This window comes from Rhinopithecus bieti, unplaced genomic scaffold (assembly GCF_001698545.2).
Source record: "Rhinopithecus bieti isolate Rb0 unplaced genomic scaffold, ASM169854v2 scaffold_31787, whole genome shotgun sequence".
Classification (NCBI taxonomy): domain Eukaryota; kingdom Metazoa; phylum Chordata; class Mammalia; order Primates; family Cercopithecidae; genus Rhinopithecus; species Rhinopithecus bieti.
The window spans coordinates 6,189,467-6,210,419 of record NW_016814655.1 but is presented as its reverse complement, the minus strand read 5'-3'; the positions used below and the strand labels follow the sequence as shown (position 1 = coordinate 6,210,419).

The following is a 20,953-nucleotide window of genomic DNA, read 5'->3' as shown; positions in this document are numbered from 1 at the left end:
AACCTAGTCTTTCTCTCTCCTTCCCTCCCTCCTTCCCTCCCTCCCTTCCTTCCTTTCTTTCTCTTACTTTCCCTCCCTCTCTCCTTCCTTCTTCCCTTCCTTTCCTTCCTTTCTTTCTCTTACTTTCCCCCCTCCCTCCCTCCCTCCCTTTCTCCCATCTAGGATCACTGCAGCCTTGACCTCCTGGGCTCAAGGGATCCTCCCACCTCAGCCTCCCCAGTAGCTGGGACTACAGGCGTGTGCCACCAAATGTTGGCTAATTTTTTTGCATTTTTAGTGGAGATGAGGTTTCTCCATGTTGTCCAGGCTGGTCTTGAGCTCCTGGGCTCAGGTGGTCTATCTGCCTCAGCCTCCCAAAGTGCTGGGATGCTGAGGTTATAGGTGTGCACCACTTCACTGGGCCAAGATGTTGATTTTGTTTATCTACACACACAGACACACACACGGACACACACATACACATACACATATACACATATACATACAAGTTTTAAACATTTTTTATTGTGGTAAAATACATGTAATGTAAATTTTACCATTTTAATTATTTAAAGTGTAGAGTTCAGTAGTGTTAAGTGTATTCATACTGTTGTGCATATATAATCTCTAGAACTTTTTTGTCTTGCAAAACTGAAACTCTATACCCATTAGATGAACTATCCATGTCTCCCTTATCCCAGCTACTGGCAACCACTATTCTTTTTTTTGTTTGTTTGGTGTTTTTTTTTTTTTCCCCCAAGACGGAGTCTTGCTCTGTTGCCCAGACTGGAGTGCAATGGCGCGATCTTGGCTCACTGCAGCCTCCGCCAAGCAATTCTCTTGCCTCAGCCTCCTGAGTAACTGGGACTACAGGTGTGTGCCACCACACCAGCTAATTTTTATGTTTTTAGTAGAGATGAGGTTCACCATGTTGGCCAGGCTGGTCTTGAACTCCTGATCTCAGGTGATCCACCTGCCTTGGCCTCCCAAAGTGCTGGGATTACAGGCATGAGCCACTGCGCCCAGCCTTCTATTTTTTTTTTTCCTATGAGTTTGATTCCTCTAGATACCTCATATAGGTAGAATCATACAGTGTTTGTCTTTTTGTGACTAGCTTATTGTACTTAATGTACTCAGGTTTCATCCCTGTTCTTCCTTTTTTAAGACTGAATAATATTTAATTGTTTGTATATACCACATTTTATTTATTGTCAACAGACACTTGGGAAGCTTCTACCTTTTGACCTTTGTGAATAATGCTGCTATTTGTATGTGTTCCAGATACTTCTTCAAGTCTGTGAGAAATTTTATTTACAATTTGCATTTAGCTCTGCAATCCATCTGGAATTAATTTTTGCATATGGTATGAGGTAGAGGTCAGCATTCTTTTTTTTTTCTTTCTCCATGCCAGAAAGGTAATGTGCCTATGTAACAAGGTTTGAGGGAGGCACATCTCACACATGAGGATGAAAACCCAGTCGTCATGCTTACAAACTACAAAAGGATCAGAATTCTTTTTTTCCTTTTCTTTCTATAGCCAACTTATTCAGCACTATTTATTGAAAAGATGGTTCTTTTTCTGTTGCATTGCAGGGTCATTTTTGTCATATTAATGTGTATATATACATATATGTGTGTGTATGTGTGTGTGTGTATATATATATATATGTATGGGCCTCCTTTTGGGATTTTCTCAGTAGCTCCATTGGTCTCTTCTTGTGCCAATACCACACTGTCTTAATTTCTGTATTTTTATATAATAACAATTCTTGGTATCTGATAGTATATGCCCCTCAGCTTCCCCTTCCCCCAAGATTGCACTGGCTATCTTGGCCTTTTGCATTTTCTTTTTCTTTCTTTTTTTTTAATGGAGTCTCGCTCTGTTGCTCAGGCTGGAGTGCAGTGGCGCAATCTTGGCTCACTGCAACATCTGCCTCCAGGGTTCAAGCAATTCTCCTGCCTCAGCCTTGAATAGCTGGGATTATAGGCGCACACCACCATGCCTGGCTAATTTTTGTATTTTTAGTAGAGATGGGGTTTCACCATGTTGGTCAGGCTGGTCTCGAACTCTCTGACCATGTGATCCACCTGCCTCGGCCTCCCAAAGTGTTGGGATTACAGGCGTGAGCCATGGTGCCCTGCCTCCATTTTCATGTGTATTAGAATTAGCTAGGCCGGTCGCGGTGGCTCACACCTATAATCCCAGCACTTTGGGAGGCTGAGGTGGGCGGATCACCTGAGGTCAGGAGTTGGAGACCAGCCTGACCGACATGATGAGACCCCATCTCTACTAAAAATACAAAAATTAGCCTGGAATGGTGGGGCATGCCTGTAATCCCAGGTACTTGAGGCTGAGGCAGAAGAATTGCTTGAACCTAGGAGGCAGAGGTTGAAGTATGTGGTGACTGTGTCACTGCACTGCAGCCTTTTTTTTGGAAACTCCGTTTCCAAAAAAAATTAAAAAGAATTAGCTAGTCAGTTTCCACAAAACATACTTTTTTGATTTTTATTGGAATTGCATGGAATCCATATATAAGTTTTGGGAGAGCTGAGATCTTAACACTTTTGAGTTTCATAGTCCACGAAAACGATGTGTCTTTCCATTTATTTAGGTCTCAAATTTCTCTGTATAGAGGTCTTTAAATATATTTTGTTAAATTATTCCTAGGAATTAGATGTCTTTAGGTGTTATTTTAAAAATTTAATCCTCTTTCTTGCTAATAGTACAGAGGTTTTAAATCTGAGGTCTGTGGCCCCTTTACAAGCTATAAACATGTGAATACTTTTTCCTGAAAGATCTGTAGTTTACATTTGAATCTGATTTCCACTGGGGACAGTAACAACAAAGATGAAAGAGCACTGTAGTGCTTTAGAGTGGATTAGATAGGGAGGGGTAACAGAGACGCAGGGAGGCCATTTAAAGTATGTAATAGTCTAGGCAAGAGACTGGGCTTGAGCTGGGGCAGCAGGTATGGAAAAGGAGGAAAGATATTCAAGGATATTCTGGAGACGGAATGAAGAAGGTTGCTGAGAGTAGGGTAGAACAAATGAAGAAAAAGAATAAAATATAGCTGGCATCAGTCATGTTCAGGGCAATTAGAGGATTATCAAAGCAGTAGGTAGATAAGGGAAAATGAGTATTTGGTGGGTGAAGATATTGGATAGTCCCTAACTGTAATAAGGAGACTTTAAGATATAGTCATATAAATAAAGATAGGCAGGGCCAGGCGTGGTGGCTCACGCCTGTAATCCCAGCACTTTGGGAGGCCAAGGCGGGCAGATCACGAGGTCAGGAGATTGAGACCATCCTGGCTAACACGGTGAAATGCAGTCTCTACTAAAAAGTACAAAAATTAGCTGGGCATGGTGGCGGGCGCCTGTAGTCCCAGCTACTCGGGAGGCTGAGGTCGGAGAATGGCATAAACCCAGGAGGCGGAGCTTGCAGTGAGCCGAGATCGCACCACTGCACTCCAGCCTGGGCGATAGAGCGAGACTATGTCTTCCAAAAAACAAACAAAAAAAAAGATGGGCAAAGTGATAGAATATATGAAATTTGGAAGGTGGAAAGCTGGGTGATGATTAGATGGGGATTATATATTATTTTGTACTTTTTTTATATTTAGAAGTATCCATAATAAGAGGTTAAGAAAAGTTTATCTGCATAAAAAGTAGGCTGAACTGAAGTTCTCTGGAACAGCTGTACTCAAATTGTTATATGAAAAAAATATCAGGATTCAGTTTTGAGTAATTTCATAGCCACTGTCGAAATCTGCCAGATAAGGAGGCACAAAGCTACAGTGGCCAGGTGCTGTGGGGTGGCTAAGAATTGAGGAAAAGAAATTGAGCTAGGTGTCTGTTGGCAACTCAACCAGGTTTGTGGACTCAGGAATTTAGCAGGGGAAGGTGATATGATTTGTCTCTGCACCCACCCAAATCTCATCTCATTATAATCCCCAACGTTGGAGGTGGGACCTGGTGGGAGGTGTTTGGATCATGGGGGTGGATTTCCGCCTTTGTTGATGTTTTTGTGATAGAGTTCTCACAAGTTCTGGTTGTTTAAAAGTGTCTGGCACCTTCTCTGTCCCCCTCTCTTCTTCCTGCTTTGGCCATATAAGATGTGCCTGCTTCCCCTTTGCCTTCTGCCATGATTTTAAGTTTCCTGAGGTCTCCCCAGAAGGAGAAACCACCAGAAGCAGAATTCACTATGCTTCTTGTACAGCCCGCAGAATCGTGAGCCAGTTAAACCTCTTTTCTTATAAATTACCCACTCTCAGGCATTTCTTTATAGCAGTGCAAAAAGTGACTCATATACAAGGGTATACATTCAGCGGGAGAATAATGGCAGAGAGTCTGGGGCAGATATTGTGGGGAGATCAATAGGCAGAAAGCATTAGTGAGTACTAGAAACAGGTGGCAAAACATTGCTTCAAGCTTGAACTCACGAGTGGAACTGGGAAACCTACCAAGAAACTAAATAATTGATTCATTCAGACTATACTGATTAGTGTCTGTTGTAATAGTTCTACACTTTACCCTGTATAGGAATTATTTGGAATGCATGTTAAAATGTAGTACAGATTCTTAGTTCTTTCCCCCCCTTCCCCTTTACTTGGTATGCCTGAAAAGTTGGCATGTTTAACAAGCATATCAGATGTTTCTGATGCTGGTGTTTCTCAGGATCATGCTTTGACAAAATATCTAGTCCACTGTTTGCTGGCCAGTGTATCAACACAGGGGAAGTGGGGGAAATGATGTGGCTAGAACCAGAGTAAAAGGTGAGGCCTTGTACTTGGGAAACAGAGCAGGAAGGAGCTGAATTAACTGGAATAAAAAGTGATGGCAGGCCAGTTGCAGTGGCTCATGCCTGTAATCCCAGCACTTTGGGAGGCTGAGGCAGGCGGATCACCTGAGGTCAGGAGCTTGAGACCAGCCTGGCCAACATGATGAAACCCTGCCTCTACTAAAAATAAAAAAATTAGCCGCGTGTGGTAGCCCAGTCCTGTAGTCTCAGCTACTTGGGAGGCTGAGGCCAGAGAATCGCTTGAAACCGGGAGGCAAAGGTTTCAGTGAGCCAAGATTATGCCACTGCACTCCAGCATGTGCAACAGAGCTAGACTCCATCTCAACAACAAGTGATGGCAGAATGAGACACATCTCACGGCCAAGGCTTGGACTCTCAGAATTCCAACTAGTTGGTAATAAGTTGGTTTCAGAAAACAATTTACTTCTGTAGGCTGTTTGCAGCTAGAGAAATAGTGAACTATGGGAGTAGGAAAATAAGCAAGCTATAACGCTTAGAAGTAAGTATATCTAGTGGAGGGACAATAGCAACATCCCAGAATGTGGCCATTGAGGTACTACATTAAAATCACATCACAATAAAACTGGTAGTTCCTCCTAGTACTGTGAACAGATTGTGTATCATCTTCATTTATTTTAAAGATGCTGTGGTTGGTCCCTCAGCTCATAATCACCATCAGCCATGGCATCTTTACATAGAGGAAGAAGATGTAATTCATACAATTAAATAAGGTAAATGTAAAGGTGCTTTGTAGGTCATAAGGGTAAGGTGGTGGTGGTGGTGGTGCTTTTACAACAACATTCTAACACAAAACAATTCATACAGACTCCCAAAGTTTATTGAATAGGCATTCCACGCTCATTCCATTTTACTCTTTAAATGTATATTTATTCATGCCTGCTGTATGCAAATTTTTGATTCCATTTTTTTTTTTAATGAACGTACAATAAAATGGACTTTTCTTAGTGTATACAGTTTTAGGAATTCTAATATGTGTAGATTCATGTAAACCACAATCAGGATAAGAACAATTCTGTCACTCTCCACAAAAAAAATTCTTATACTGTTCCTCCACCTCTAACCCCCTCTTCCTCACTTCATTTTATGTTTTTGAGAATGTCATATAAATGGAACCATGCAATATGAAATCTTCTGTTACTGACCTCTCTCGTTCAGCATAATGCCTTTGAGCTAGATTAATCCATGTTGTTGCATGTATTGGGAGTTCATGTCTTACTATTGTTGAGTAGTATTTTATTGTGTAGTGTACCAGACTTTGTTTATTCTCTCCTGAAGGACATTTGGGTTGTTTCTGGTTTTGGTGATTATAAATAAAGCTGCTCTAAATAAACACTTGTGTATAGATTTTGTGTGAATGTTTTCATTTCTCTAAATACCCATGAGGGAAAATTGCGTGATAAATGTAGGTTTAACCTTTTTGGAAATTGCTGAACTATTTTCTGGAGTGATTGTACCAGTTGGCATTCCCACAAGCAATGTGTGAGAGTTCTAGTTGATCTGCATCCGTGTCAGCATTTGGAATTGTCAGTATTTTTAATTTTAGCCATTCTAATAGGTGTATAGTGGTATCTTACTGTGGTTTCAATTTGCATTTGCCTAATGCATTCCTCAATTCTTGATGCTTGTATTAATGGAGGATCCAATACAAAGATAATGCATGGTCATCAGAACAAAATATTTGATATGCCTAACTTTAACATTCTACGAAAGACTTCATGAATATTTTTAAAAAGGAATTTGTACTATTGAATATTCATGGTTTTTCAGTGAAGTTTGAGGTACTCTGAAACCTATCTACAAAGTTTTAAGTAAGCCATGTGACAGTGTGGATAAGAGAGTGACTTCAGAGCATTTTTTTCTTTTCTGGTGACCTTTGGTGTGTAGAACACTTGTGGCCTTTAATAAACTGAGGAGATAGGATGACCAAAAAATTTTTTTATTTGCCTATACTTTTTTTAAATAAAGCAGAAATAAGTGAGAAACACAGACACTGTGATCAAGATCGTGAACAAGATCATGATCTACATTTACTGATTTCGTGTTCCTGGTAGTACAGATCAATGGTATGATTTTAATAACTCTTATTCAGGGAAGTAATTTAGATGGTGGCAAGGAAGGCTTTCCCTTGGGTAATGTATTAATTTGGCCCCATCTATCTCTTCTCCCTTTGTAAATCATCCCAAGCAGCAGTCTGTATTATAAAAAGCAAACTAAATGATTGCTAATTAAATGTTGAGTGTTTTTTTCAGTTGGTTATTAGCTTGAGGTTAAATCTGTTTAGTGAGTGAATATGGAAGAGTTATGTTTCTCACATTTGGAATGCACACTTGCTGATCATTGGTATCTTACTCCCATTTTGTGAAACTGGAACATCATTTCCTTCTTTTTAATGATTGTGAGTTTTACAGTTATTGAATCTTTGTTTTAGTGGCGTTAGTGGTGTCAGTACTTTATTTGCTACCAAGTTCTCAGGATATAGGTTCCCAATTAAAAATTTTTATTTTTTCGTTTTTTTTTTTGAGACAGATTCTCACTCTGTCACTCAGGCTGGAGTGCAGTGGCATGATCTGTGTGCACTGCAACCCCCACCTCCCATGTTCAAACGATTATCCTGCCTCAGCCTCTCAAGTAGCTGGGACTACAGGAATGTGCCACCATGCCTGGTTAATTTTTGTATTTTTAGTAGAGATGGGATTTCACCATGTTGGCCAGGCTGGTCTCGAACTCCTGACCTCAAGTGATCTGCCCACTTCGGCCTCCCAAAGTGCTAGGATTACAGGCATGAACCACTGCACCCAGCCCCAATTATAACTTGTTTCCATGGGAAAACATCCGCTTTGAAGCAGTATTCAGTAATATATTGAAATTAGAACTAGGCTGTTAAGCAGTGATTCAGGTTTAGTGTTCAGTGTTAATTTAGAAAAGGTGACTTAAGTTGAAGAACGTTGATGTATCTGTTTTTAAATTGCACCTAATTATAATGACAACTTACAAGGTCTATTTCCTTCTCTCTTGGAATGTTGACTATAAATTTCACATAATTTAAAAGCAAACAATTTAAAAGGTAGCCAAATGAATTAATTGAAAAGAATCCTGCTTTGTCAGATTTTCCCTGTAATCATATCCAGACATGGCATTTTGAAAATCAGAAAGGATTCCTTCCACTTATATCGGAGTTTGAAGGTAGAAACTCTTTTTATGTAGGTATGGGTCACCTTTGATTATGTGGTAGTCTTCTGAATATGGTCCCCTTACCTGACAGATACCCACCTCATCAATAAACTACATAGAATCCTTAGGTTTATATGTGGTCATGTTACAAAGCATTTCTTAAGTACTCTTAAATGTGTTTTACTAGTGTCTTGTGGAAAAATATAATCTTTTGAAAGCATTCATGTTAAAAAGAATTAGACTTGTGATTTATCTCATTTGGACCTCTTTTTCAGTGTGTCTTCAAAATGTAGGTACAGTATATAAGAATTCATACTAAAGGATCAACTGAGATTTTGATTTAAATATGTTATAAATTATAGTATGGAAGCCTGCATAATATACTGCATATTTTTTTTTTTCCTAAGAAGCTTCTTTAAATGGTTCTGTTAAGTGTAGGAATGTTCTGATGATTATTTTAATTAAAATGAGAAAATGTCTTGTTTTATAAGTGCACTCGTTTTTTTAGCCGGCCTGTTACAGTCTCTGTGACAATCATTTTCTAAGTCTGAACGTTTTATTTCCAGGAATCCATTTATATAAAACTATGTTTAGACTTAATTAAAGAACGATTCTTACAAAGCTTGTAAATAGCCAGGAAAAAAGGGACCGAAAATAAAACTGACATTCACATTTAACAAAATGATTGTTACAAGGTATGTAATAAGCTATAAAAATACAATAAAGCCCTTTTTATAAGAGTTCATATTTTTTGATCCTTGTTTTCAAAGGTATTTAAAAAAAATATCAAAGCTTTGCAGAGTGACATCTGTTTGCTGAATGGACTAGTTATAACTTCTTTTGTTTACAACTGACAATATGGGAGTTCTACCTGTTTTGTTAGTGTGTCTTCTTTGAAATACCTTGTAATCAGTTTAAATTGGTAGGTAAATTTTACATTGTACTATAGTGAAGACAAGACCTGGTTTTCAGGTTCTGCTTCCTAGACGTCATAAGATTTTGGGCGTGTTGCTTAATCTCCTTGAGTCTCACTTTCCTCATCTAGAAAGCAAAGATAATACCTACTTTTGTACCTCAAAGAGCTGTTATGAGGAGTAAATGAAAGTATTATAAATAGAGCAAATATTTTGGAAATTATAAAGGACTTTAAGCATCCAGATTATGTGTCTCTTAAAGATGAATTAGATTGAACAATCTCTTTTTTTTTTTGATTAAAAAGTAAACTTTAATGTCGAAAATGCAAACTTGGGGAGGGCAGAAAGATCACACACAAGGCTGTCACTTCACACTTGGAGGGTTGCACAGCAGCCGGGCAGAGGTGCTCCTCACTTCCCAGGCGGTGGGGCGGCCAGGTAGAGGCACTCCTCACTTCCCAGATAGGGCAGCAGCCGTTAATAACCTCTTTTAATTAGCAAACTTCCTTCTCCTGTTCATGCACTCTGTCATGTACATATGTACATCCTTTTTGAAGTGACACTTATTTTTCCATTTCCTTGTCTAAGTATAAGTGATTGAAACACTATTGGCATAGTGGAAATTACACAAGAATTGGAGTCAGAAGACCTGGTTTCAAGTCCTGTCTTAACTACAGTCATGCATTGCTTAACAACACATGATACATTATGAGAAATACATGGTTAGGTGATTAAGTGGTTGTGTGAACTTCATAGAGTGTACATAGACAAACCTAGATAGTATACCTTACTATATACCTATGCCATGTGGTATAACCTGTTGTTTGTGCAGTTTGTTACTGTACACTGAATCCTGTAAGCCATTGTAACACAATGGTATTTGTGTATCTAAACACAGAAAGGGTATAGTAAAAATACAGTGTCATAATTTTATGGATACATATTTACAGATACATAATTTGATGTATCCGACCATATTTGACTGAAGTGTCATTAGAGGGCGCGTGACTGTATTTTACTTATTCTCTGACCTCATTCTTGGTTGGTGATAATAATAAGAGTAAAATAACAGTAATAATGGCAGCCAACACTTGTAGCTCAGTATATACCATGCAAGATTCTAGACACTAAGTATATTAACGCACTTGGTCCTCTCATCTTGTTAGGTGTGTATTATTATTATCATCCTGGTTTACAAATGTGGAAACTGAGGCACAGGGAGGTTAAGTTACTTTTTCAAGATCAAACAGTTTGTGAATGGCACAGCTGGTATTCCAGCTCAGACATTCTAGCTCCAGAGTGAGTGTGGTTAATCATTGTGCTATACTAACCTTGTCCCTTAATTTCCTCTTCTCTAAAATGAGAATAACAATAACTGTTCTGTCTACTGGGTTGAAGATTCAGTAAGAGAGTATACATAAAAGCACTTTGACATCACAGTGTACCATAAATATAAGTTATATGTCAACTGTAGAATTAACATGCACCTTAGAGTAGGTATTTTATAGTTTTTTGGTGGGTGAGGGATGTTATCTTTTGACTTATTTTTGAGAAATAAAATTTTGAAGAGAGGTGTGGATGGTGTCATTCTTTTTTCAAATCCTCAGAAAAATCATGAGAAACACACAATGATAACTCATATATCCCTCACCTGGATTATCTAATTGTTAACATTTTGCCACATGACTTTTCCTAATATAAGTTATACTTTCTTTCTAAATTATTTGTGAGTTGCAGACATGATATTTCACCTTTACTTCCTCATGTATTTTCTAAGAGCATCCTCATTCCTAACCTCAATACAAGATTCCACTCAGGAGGCCGGGCGCGGTGGCTCAAGCCTGTAATCCCAGCACTTTGGGAGGCCGAGACGGGCGGATCACGAGGTCAGGAGATCGAGACCATCCTGGCTAACACGGTGAAACCCTGTCTCTACTAAAAAATACAAAAAACTAGCCGGGCGAGGTGGCGGGCGCCTGTAGTCCCAGCTATTCGGGAGGCTGAGGCAGGAGAATGGCGTAAACCCGGGAGGCGGAGCTTGCAGTGAGCTGAGATCCGGCCCCTGCACTCCAGCCTGGGCGACAGAGCGGGACTCCGTCTGAAAAAAAAAAAAAAAGATTCCACTCAGGAAATTTAACACTGATCACTGATAACCTTTTATTATTTAATATACAGTTCATATTCAGAATCCCTAGTTGTCCTAAGAATATCTTTTTTTTTTTTTTTTTTTGAGACGGAGTCTCGCTCTGTTGCCCAGGCTGGAGTGCAGTGGCGTAATCTTGGCTCACTGCAACTTTCGCCTCCCGGGTTCAATTGATTCTCCTGCCTTAGCTTCCTGAGTAGCAGTTATTACAGGCGCCTGCCACCATGCCCGGCTAATTTTTGTATTTTTAGTAGAGATGGGGTTTCACCATGCTGGCCAGGCTGATCTCCAACTCCCGACCTCAGGTGATCCGCCTGCCTCAGCCTCCCAAAGTGCTGGGATTACAGGCATGAGCCACCAGGCCTGGCCCCTAAGAGTGTCTTTTACAGCTCTTTAAAAAAAAATCCAGGATCCAGTCACGTTATATATAATATCTCTTTAAGTCTCCTTTAATTTACAGTAGTTTCCTAATGGTTTTTATTCATGAAATTGACATTTTTCAAGAGTTTGAGGTAGTTTTACAGAATATCCCTCATTTGTTTTGTCTGTTTTCCATGATTAGATCAGGGTAAAAAATTTGGCAGGAGTATAATATGCTGTGTTTTTTCTTAGTGCACTACATCAGAAGGCATATAATGTCAGTTTGTTCCATTATTGGAGATGTTGTTTGATCATTTATTAAGGTTGTATTCACTAGATTTCTCTGTTGTAAAGGTATACTTGTAAGTATTCAGAGGAGCAAACTTGGAGACTGTGTAAATATCTTATTTCACAACATTGTTTCATCCAGTAGTTTTACCATCCATTGGTGATTCTTCTGTGGTAGTTGTAAAATCAGCCTGTTTATTTTTAGGTAGTTCTGAATAATTTTTTTCTTTCTCAATTTTGAGACGGTGACTGTTTCCTATTTTGGAAAGACATTGCATGGGCTTTATCATCTTTATTTCGTTTTTGAACTTAGACCAATTAAAGTGTACTTTTTACATTGTAAAAAAGATAAAGATAACTTTTATCTTTAGTGGAAAATACTACTAAAGCTGCTTAGAGAATTGGGTTAAGTTTTAAGGGCTTTTGTAACAAAAGTACACCTGAATTGCCTGGAGGGCTTGTTGGGCCTTCCCTGGAGCATTTATTTATTTATTTATTTATTTATTTATTTATTTATTTATTTATTTATTTTCTGAGACAGGGTCTCAGTCTTTCTCCCAGGCTGCAGTGCTGTGGTGCTATCATAGCTCACTGCAGCCTTGACCTCCCAGGTTCAAGTGATCCTCCCACCTCAGCCTCCTTAGTAGCTGGGACTACGGCATGCATCACCACCACACCTGGCTAATTTTTGTATTTTTCAGAGAGACAGGGTTTTGCCCATGCTGAGTTTTCCATTCTTTAGGCCTGGGTTAGGGCCTGAGAATTTGCATTTCTAACTAGTTTCAAGGTGATGCTGCTGGTTCTGGGACTACACTTTGAGAACTGCTGTGGCTTCTGTAAGTCTTCCTTTTTTTTTTCAGGCTAGTCAAGTTCTGAAGCAATTAGTTGTGAACACCTGCACCTGCCTTTCGAGCAGATATTTTGCTCATGATTATTTGGGCTGTTTTTCTTTCTTTTTTCTTTCCTTCTTTCTTCCTTTCTTTCCAGGCTGGAGTGCAGTGGTGCTATCATAGCTTATTGCAACTTTGAACATCTAGGCTCAGGGAACCCTCTTGCCTCAGCCTCCCAAAGTGCTGGGGTTACAGGCAAGAGCCACGGTGCTGACTTTGGGCTACTTTTCTACTTGTTTGCTTTCTTTAATAGATATGAAAATAATATGGATATAGTATAGCAGAGTAAGTTGAAGTTTATATTAGGGGATTTTGATAAATGTTGGAAATATTTTGGCAATTGGCTAAATTACTGAGTGGGATCTCATTAACCCAGCTAATTCAAAATTATCTGTGTTGTAATGAAAATGGTTATAGGCTATTTTATCTATCTGTTTTTTTATTTAGTTTTTAGAGATGGAGTCTTGCTATGTTGCCCAGGCTGGACTCAAACTCTTGGGCTCAAAAGCGATTCTTCTGTCTCAGCCTCTCAAGTAGCTGCTGGACAGGCTTGTATCACCATGCCCTGTCTAGGTTATTTGTAGCATTTATATTTGTTGAATTTTCTTTACTTCGCTCAATGAAGTAACCAAATTATGTATCCATAGTGATCAGTTTGTGCTTTCAGTATTTTAAGTAATCTCTGATATACTTTAGCAACTGGTTTTGTTAAGTCTGTGCAGTTAGTAAAGCAAGTGGCAAATTTGTTGTTACGTCATAGAGATTATTTTCACTTTTACAGAAGTTGGCCATCAGCCCTTCTTTGATTCTCCTATTGGAAATACTATAAACATCAGAGAGAAGAGGATGACCTTAATATTGGCTTCCCAGGCTAAATCACAGCCTTGAAGCAGCTATTTCTTTCCAAATAAAAAGTTTAATTTGACGCCCTGATTAGTGCCAGTATGTTCAGGTAGATACTTATATTATGTAGCTAAACTGATCTGCCTTTGCAAATTACTTGCCAGTCAGCAGAACTGTAATTTCTTATGAGTAGTTTATGGTAAATTATAGTTCTAGTTAGTAAGTTCTGTGTGTTTTTTTAAAGTATGTATTTATGAGGTACGAGTAGGAATCAGTCACTAAATTTTGGCCAAACTAGGAGTTGACTAACAGCTTTTTTCAAAGGCTCAGTTTGGACTAACAGTCCAGCCAATTAGCAGTAGGAAAGACTGAGATCTTATTTTCAGTTGATTTGAAAATATACACAGGACCTAGAAAGAGTGGTTTCTGATGGAAAAGACCTAAGAAGAGATTATTTTTCTTATTGAGAAGTAAAATACATTGTAGTTAAAAATTGAGACCTTTGAGAGTCTTAAAAAATAGGAAGATCAATTGAGGACAAGACATAGAAGGTTTTGAAATCGTAGGACACTACTTAACTGAATTTTTAATTGCTTAATTGAAGCCATGGAGTTTTAAAAACTTTTAAGATGAAACTGGGGCCAGGTTTGGTTACTGTCACCTGTAATCCCAGCACTTTGGGAGGCTGAGGTGGGAGGATTGCATGAGGCCAGGAGTTTTGAGACCATCCTGGTCAACTTAGCAAGAACCATGTCTCTACAAACAGAACAAAACAAAACTAAATTAGCCTGGCATGGTGGTGCACACTTGTAGTCCCAGCTACTTGCTTTGAGGCTGCAGTGGGCTATGATTCCGCCACTGCATTCCAACCTGGGACACAGAGTGAGCTCCTGCCTCTAAAAAAAAGAAAAAAAAGTGAAACTGACTTTTACTGAACTTGGATGAAGGATAGATGAGATGAATTAGAAGGAAGCAAAATACTGTTTCCTTAAGAAATGTATCATTTGCCTTATCTAAAATGTCACTAAATTTGCATGGAGTCATAGGATTTAAGGGTCTAGAAGTACCATCTAATTCAAGGCTTCTTTTTTTAAAATTTAGTTTTTCTATTTTCTTCTGTTCTTTTCTTCTCTCTCTCTCGCTCTTTTTTTTTTGGCACATTCTTCTACTTGATAATTCAAGGCTCTTAACCTTTTTTTGGTTATGGACTTCACTGAAAATCTTGTATCACAGGATCCTTCCTCTTCCCAGACACACCCACGCACATATGTTTTGTACAAAATGGACCTTAGGTTAAGAACCTAATCCTATGGACCCTGGGTTAAGAACCCTGATCTAGCTTGTTTTTTGATTCTTGCATAGTATATTTTTATTTAAAAGGCTTTGCTGATTATTATTATTTTAATATAACTAAGTTGTGACCTGTTTTAATAAGGGTCTGACTGTAAAACCTGAGCTTCATCATAAAGTGACATTTTGAGAAGCTAATAAAATATTGAGTATGTTGCCTGGTAGTGTCAGGAAAAATGGTGCAGAGGTGACTTGGCTGGTAGTTATCAAAAATCCTCCCAGAACATCCTGTTCTCATTCCCCTAGCTATTCAGGAAAGCAGCCACAATTAATCCCTGTCTATGATGATGTAATTTTACTTTTCAGGATATACGGACAGATACACTTAAATCCTTTGATCATTATTCTACTGATATTTCCAGGACCTTTCTATTTTTATCAGTTTTATTAAAGATGTAGTATGACCAAGCAAATGCCCAGCAAGGTCAGTTTACTCTAGTGAGTACACTCTGCATCTGGAAGCATGTGGAATAAACTCTCTTCTATCAAGGTCAGCCTTAAACATTGTCAGCATGTTCACTTATTTATGCTCTGCAGTTCTGGGGAGGCCTGGGAAACATTTATCTTCTTCTCTTTTTCTTCATCCTCTTAAGGTATCAACACTGACAATGCTGTCTATCTAATTAGCTCATTCAAGAAAGAGTTTTTTGTGATAATTTTAGATCAGCAGTACACTTTGGCCAGAAGACCTGGTTTGGATTTTATCTTGTGTATCCCGCATGCTACTTAGAAAACAGTTTTATGAGATATCAATAAAAGTATTGTGGAATACTTCTTCTTTTTAAAAATGAGCACATGAAGAACCGAAGACTTGTTTGACTTGCCAGTGTCACAATTGATGATAGCCTGAATTACAGCCCACATTTCCTAAGTCCAAGTCTAGTTGGTGCTCTTCCGAGTCTTTGTTTTGTTTGTGGTTTATCTTGTGTTTCTTCTACTGATTGATACTATTGATAGTTGAATTGGTGGGGAGTGTTTTTAATTAGTGCTTTTGTGATTTGTTTAAGAAAGCCTTCCCTACCTTAAGATCATGAAAATAGCCTCATATTTTCTACTAGAGACTTTTCGAGTTTTGGTTTTTACATTTAGAATTTTAGTCTTTCTAGAATTGAATTTTGGGTTTGATGTGAGGAAGGGACTCCATTTCACTTTTTTCCGTATGGATTTGCAATGGCCCCCAGCATCATTTATTGGAAGAACATGCATTCTCCACCAGTCTGCAGTGTATCTCCCTCATAAATCATGTCATTACATGCATTGATCTGTTTTTGGACTCATTCTGTTCTATTGTTCATTTATTTATATCAGTGCCGTACTATCTTATTCACATAGTTTTCTTTTTTTTTTTTTGGCAGATCTTTTCTATTTTAAAACATTCATATTAGAAAATTTAACATAATGTGCATATTTATGGGGTATATAGCGATATTTTGATACATGTAGTGATCAGATTAGTAATTAGTATATGTATCTCAATCTTTTTTTTGTGTTGGGAACATTCAATATTCTTCTAGCTATTTGAACTATATAATATTTTATTCTTAATTATTGTCATTCTACAGTGCTGTAGAACACTAGGACTTATTCCTCCTATATAGCTCACACTGCTTTATAATACACCTTTTTTATGGTAGTTAAGGTCTCATACCTTATTTTCTTCTTGGCTATTTGTGACTTTTTATACCTTCAAGGGAGATTTTTTTTTTTTTTTTTTTTTTTTTTTTTGAGACAGCCTCGCTCTGTTGCCCAGGCTGGAGTGCAATGGCGTGATCTCAGCTCACTGCAACCTCCGTCTCCTGGGTTCAAGTGATTCTTCTGCCTCACCCTCCCGAGTTGTTGGGATTACAGGTGCCCACCACCATACCTGACTAATTTTTTTTTTTTCTTGAGACGGAGTCTTTCTCTGTCGCCCAGGCTGAAGTGCAGTGGTATGATCTTTGCTCATTGCAACCTCCACCTCCCAGGTTCAAGCGATTCTCCTGCCTCAGCCTCCTGAGTAGCTGGGATTACAGGTGCGTGCCACCACACCCAGCTAATTTTTGTATTTTTAGTAGAGATGGAGCTTCGCCATGTTGGTCAGGGTGGTCTCAAACTCCTGACCTCAGGTGATCTGCCTGCCTTGGCCTCCCAAAGTGCTGGGATTTCAGGCGTGAGCCACCACGCCCAGCCTTTGGGAATTTTTATAGATAGCTTGTCAAGTTCAAAAGCAACAAATACCTAAAGGCAAAAATATACTAAGCCTATTGGGATTCAAGTTAGTTCATTCTTGATAGAAACCAAAGTATGGAGTTACTTCAAAATTAAAAACTAAAATTTAAGAACTTTTAGCTAGGAAAGATGGCTTTCTTTTGTTTTGTTTAGAGGAGAGTCTTGCTCTGTTGCCCATGCTAGAGAGTAGTGGTGCAATCATAGCTCATTGGTAACATCAGCCTCCTGGGCTCAAGTGAACCTCCTGCCTCAGCCTTCCAAGTAGCTAGGTCTACAGATAATGCCACACCACACCCAACTAATTTTTGTTTTATTTTATTTTATTTTATTTTATTTTATTTTATTTTGTAGGGACAGGATCTCTCTCTGTTGCCCAGCTGTTCTCAAACTCCTGGCCTGACGTGATCTTCCTGCTGTGGCCTCCCAAAGTGCTGGGATTACAGGCATGTGCCACCGCCCAGCCTGTTTTTATCGATTGATTGAGACAGAGTCTCAGTCTATTGCCCAGGCTGGAGTGCAGTGGCATGATCCTGGCTCACTGCCACCTCAACCTCCTGGATTCAAATGATCCTCCCACCTCAGCCTCCCAAGTAGCTGGGACTATGGATGCCCACCACCACTCTTGGCTAACTTTTTTGCATTTTTGTAGAGGTGGGATTTTGCCATGTTGCCTAGGCTGGTCTTGAACTCCTGGCCTTAAGCAGTCTGCCCACCTCAGCCTCTCAAAGTGCTGGAATTACAGGCGTGAGCCACTACACTCAGCCCAGCGTGTTTTATTCTTTTTTTTTTTTTTCTTTTGTTGTTGTTGAGACGGAGGCTCGCTCTGTCACCCAGGCTGGAGTGCAATGGCGCCATCTCGGCTCACTACAAGCTCCACCTCCCGGGTTCACACCATTCTCCTGCCTCAGCCTCCCCAGTAGGTGGGACTACAGGTACCCACCACCACACCTGGCTAATTTTGTTTTGTATTTTTAGTAGAGACGGGGTTTCACCATGTTAGCCAGTATGGTCTTGATCTCCTGACCTCGTGATCCGCCCGTCTCGGCCTCCCAAAGTGCTGAGATTACAGGCGTGAGCCACCGCGCCTGGCTGCCTGTTTTACTCTTAATGTTAAGAGATAGTTGGATGTGATGAAAGAGCACTTTATTGAGCCAGATCACTTAATAAGCATTTGACCTTTATACAAGTCTTTTATTTATGTTAGAGTTTCTTAGCCCTTGGGCCTTGGCCTTCTTCTCTTTTCCTGTCTACACTTTGTTCCTAGATGATCATCTATTCCTTTTGCTTTGAAATACCATCTGTGGCCTGATGATTTCTAATGGGCTAATAGTCTCTAACCCATCCTTTTACTCTGACTTCTAGCTTTGTGTATTCAACTGATTATCCACTTGAATGTTGCATAATTATGATTTTTTGTGGTTTTTTTTGGCTGATCTTCCCATGCTAATAAATGGTATCAGCATTTATCCAGTTACTGAAGCCTCAAACCTGGAATCATCCTTGACTCCTCACGTTTTCTTATGCCGATATGCAATTCACAAGATTTTATCTGTTCTACTTCCAAAATACATCTCAAATTCATCCACTCCTCTCTGCCTCCACTGATATCAACTTACTGACAAATCAGATTGTATTCCATATCAAGATATCCTGATTATATACAGTCTAGTTTATTATTATTACAGGATTATTATCATTTCTTTTATGGAAAAATATAACAGTTTTCTAGCTACTCTCCCCTTTAAATCTAGTCTGTCTCTATACAATAGCCAGAGTGATCTTTCAGAGATCTAAAATGTTCTAATATCTTCCTTTTGGACTAAAGCTATGCATGGTAAACTTTGTTGTTTTGCCTGGCAGAGCTGGTCCTTTCCCACCTATGTCTTTGACCATGTTAGGTCATTACTCCTACTCTTCAGTTACAGTCAGGTTACACTGGCCTTTTGCCAGATACCTTTTTTTTTTTGAGACAGGCTCTTTCTCTGTTGCCCAGGCTGGAGTGCTGTGGAATAAACACATCTCACTGCAGCCTTGACCTCCTGGACTCAAGTGATCCTCCTACCTCAGCCTCCGGATTATCTGAGACCACAGGTGCACGCCACCATGTCTGGCTAATTTTTAAATTTTTTGTAGAGACGGGGTCTCACTATGTTGCCCAGGCTGGTCTTGACCTCTTGGGTGCAAGCAATCTGTCTACCTCAGCCTCCCAAAGTGTTGACATTGTAGGTGTGAGCTAAACTTGCCAAACTCTTGCAAGACCACTGTAAAGCCTTTGCATTAACTGTTTTCTCCAATTCTGGCTTTTTGCTTGACTCCTTCGTTTATCCTTTATATCTCAGTTCAAATCACCTACTTAGAGCCCACCCTATCTCAAGTTAAATGCTGCTTTCCTTATTTGTCTATTATTTCTACTAGAAAAGAAAATAAAGCCCATGATAGTAAAATTTTGTGTTTTACCCTTGAGTATATCCCAGTGCATGACATGTGGTAGACAACAAATATTTGTGAAGTCACTCACTTTCTTTTTTTTCATTTTGTAAAATGGAAGCTGATGATAAACTGCCCATCCTCCCTCCTGGAGTCATTGTAGGGAATAAATCAAACAATGTTTATCAGTTTTGATGTCCTGGTGTGATAATTTTTGATAAATGAGCTTTAGTTTTTTAAAAGACATTAGAGCAAATTTGAGAAAGTAAAAAATAAAAAAAAGCACCCTGCCATCCCATACAACCACTTTTATTTAACTTTGTCTTAAAAAAAAAAATGAACTTTTAAAAAGGGTGAATGTACTGTCCAGCACTCTCTTCTAATTTTCCTGTCCCAAGCAGCTTCCAAACACTTTAAGGAGGTGCATCAGTTAAGATAGATTAATTTTATACTTTTTAAGACTTGTAGGGAATTCATTTATGTATTTTGAAACTTGCGTGGAAAGAAGTAAATATAAATGGTTCTTTATCATATTTATAAAATTTACTCTTGATAATTAAAGTTTTTGTGAGAATTTTGCCTAAAGAACTTTTCTTGAAACTATCCTGTGTATAATCAGGATTTCTTTATATGGAATACAATCTGATTTGTCTTTTAAAACAACTTCTACAGGTTACTATTTATCCTGTGTGGTAACTACCACTCCTGCTGTGATTCAAATATTACAACCCTTAAGCAGTTATGTTAGCTTGGGGAATAGTGTAATTTGAAGTCCTTGGAACATCTTTTTGAATTAGAAAAGCGATTCTTAAAAGAAATATATTCAACTGGGAGACCACTTTTTTGAAATTTATTACTTTGGAATATGTAAAGTTTGGTCATCTTTGGAAGTAGAGATCTAATTTACCAGCAAATGGAGTTTATAATACTAAAATATGGTATTGTTTGCAAATAAAATTCTTTGTTTTTGTGTCTTAGGTTAATAAATTGTCTCTGAGTCAATTGTTATAACAAATACCAAATGGAAAAATTGCTTTCATTTCTTAGCATGGGCACAACCTTCGTAGTTCAGCCTTCCCAAAATGCTCTTTGTTCATCTGGTGTACTTTGGAGCTGATTCAGAGACTCTTTACAAAAATGGCAATGTTGACATGTACCTTAATTTGCTATGTTCTTTTAAAAATAAATTTGAGAAATTTGCTCTCTAGAACAATAGCCTCCTAACCCATCAGAAAATTTTAAGGACTCATCCTAAATATTTTACTTTTAATTTGCAAATTGCAAATTGTACTCATGCCCTGCCATCGTTAGCTATTATTATCAAGATACAATATGTACACTTAGGGTAAATAAATATAAATAAGTAAATATATATGTGTAAATTGTGTCCAAATAGTTGTAATGATAATGTCTTTGGTTTATTCACATACAGTTAGTTCAATATTATTTTTACCTTGTAAAGTGACTAATGAAGGGCTTGTGTAAAGAATTAGAGAAGAATCAATTGACAGTTTATTTAAAACTAACTAATATTCTTTTTTTTTTTTTTTTTTTTTTT

The 20,953-nt window shown here is 38.5% G+C and overlaps 1 protein-coding gene across 7 annotated transcripts in view; it reads left to right on the top strand.

Moving 5' to 3' along the window:
- BTRC (beta-transducin repeat containing E3 ubiquitin protein ligase) overlaps positions 1 to 20,953 on the top strand; it is a 219,764-nt gene that overhangs the window by 17,486 nt on the left and 181,325 nt on the right. The window lies entirely within an intron of this gene.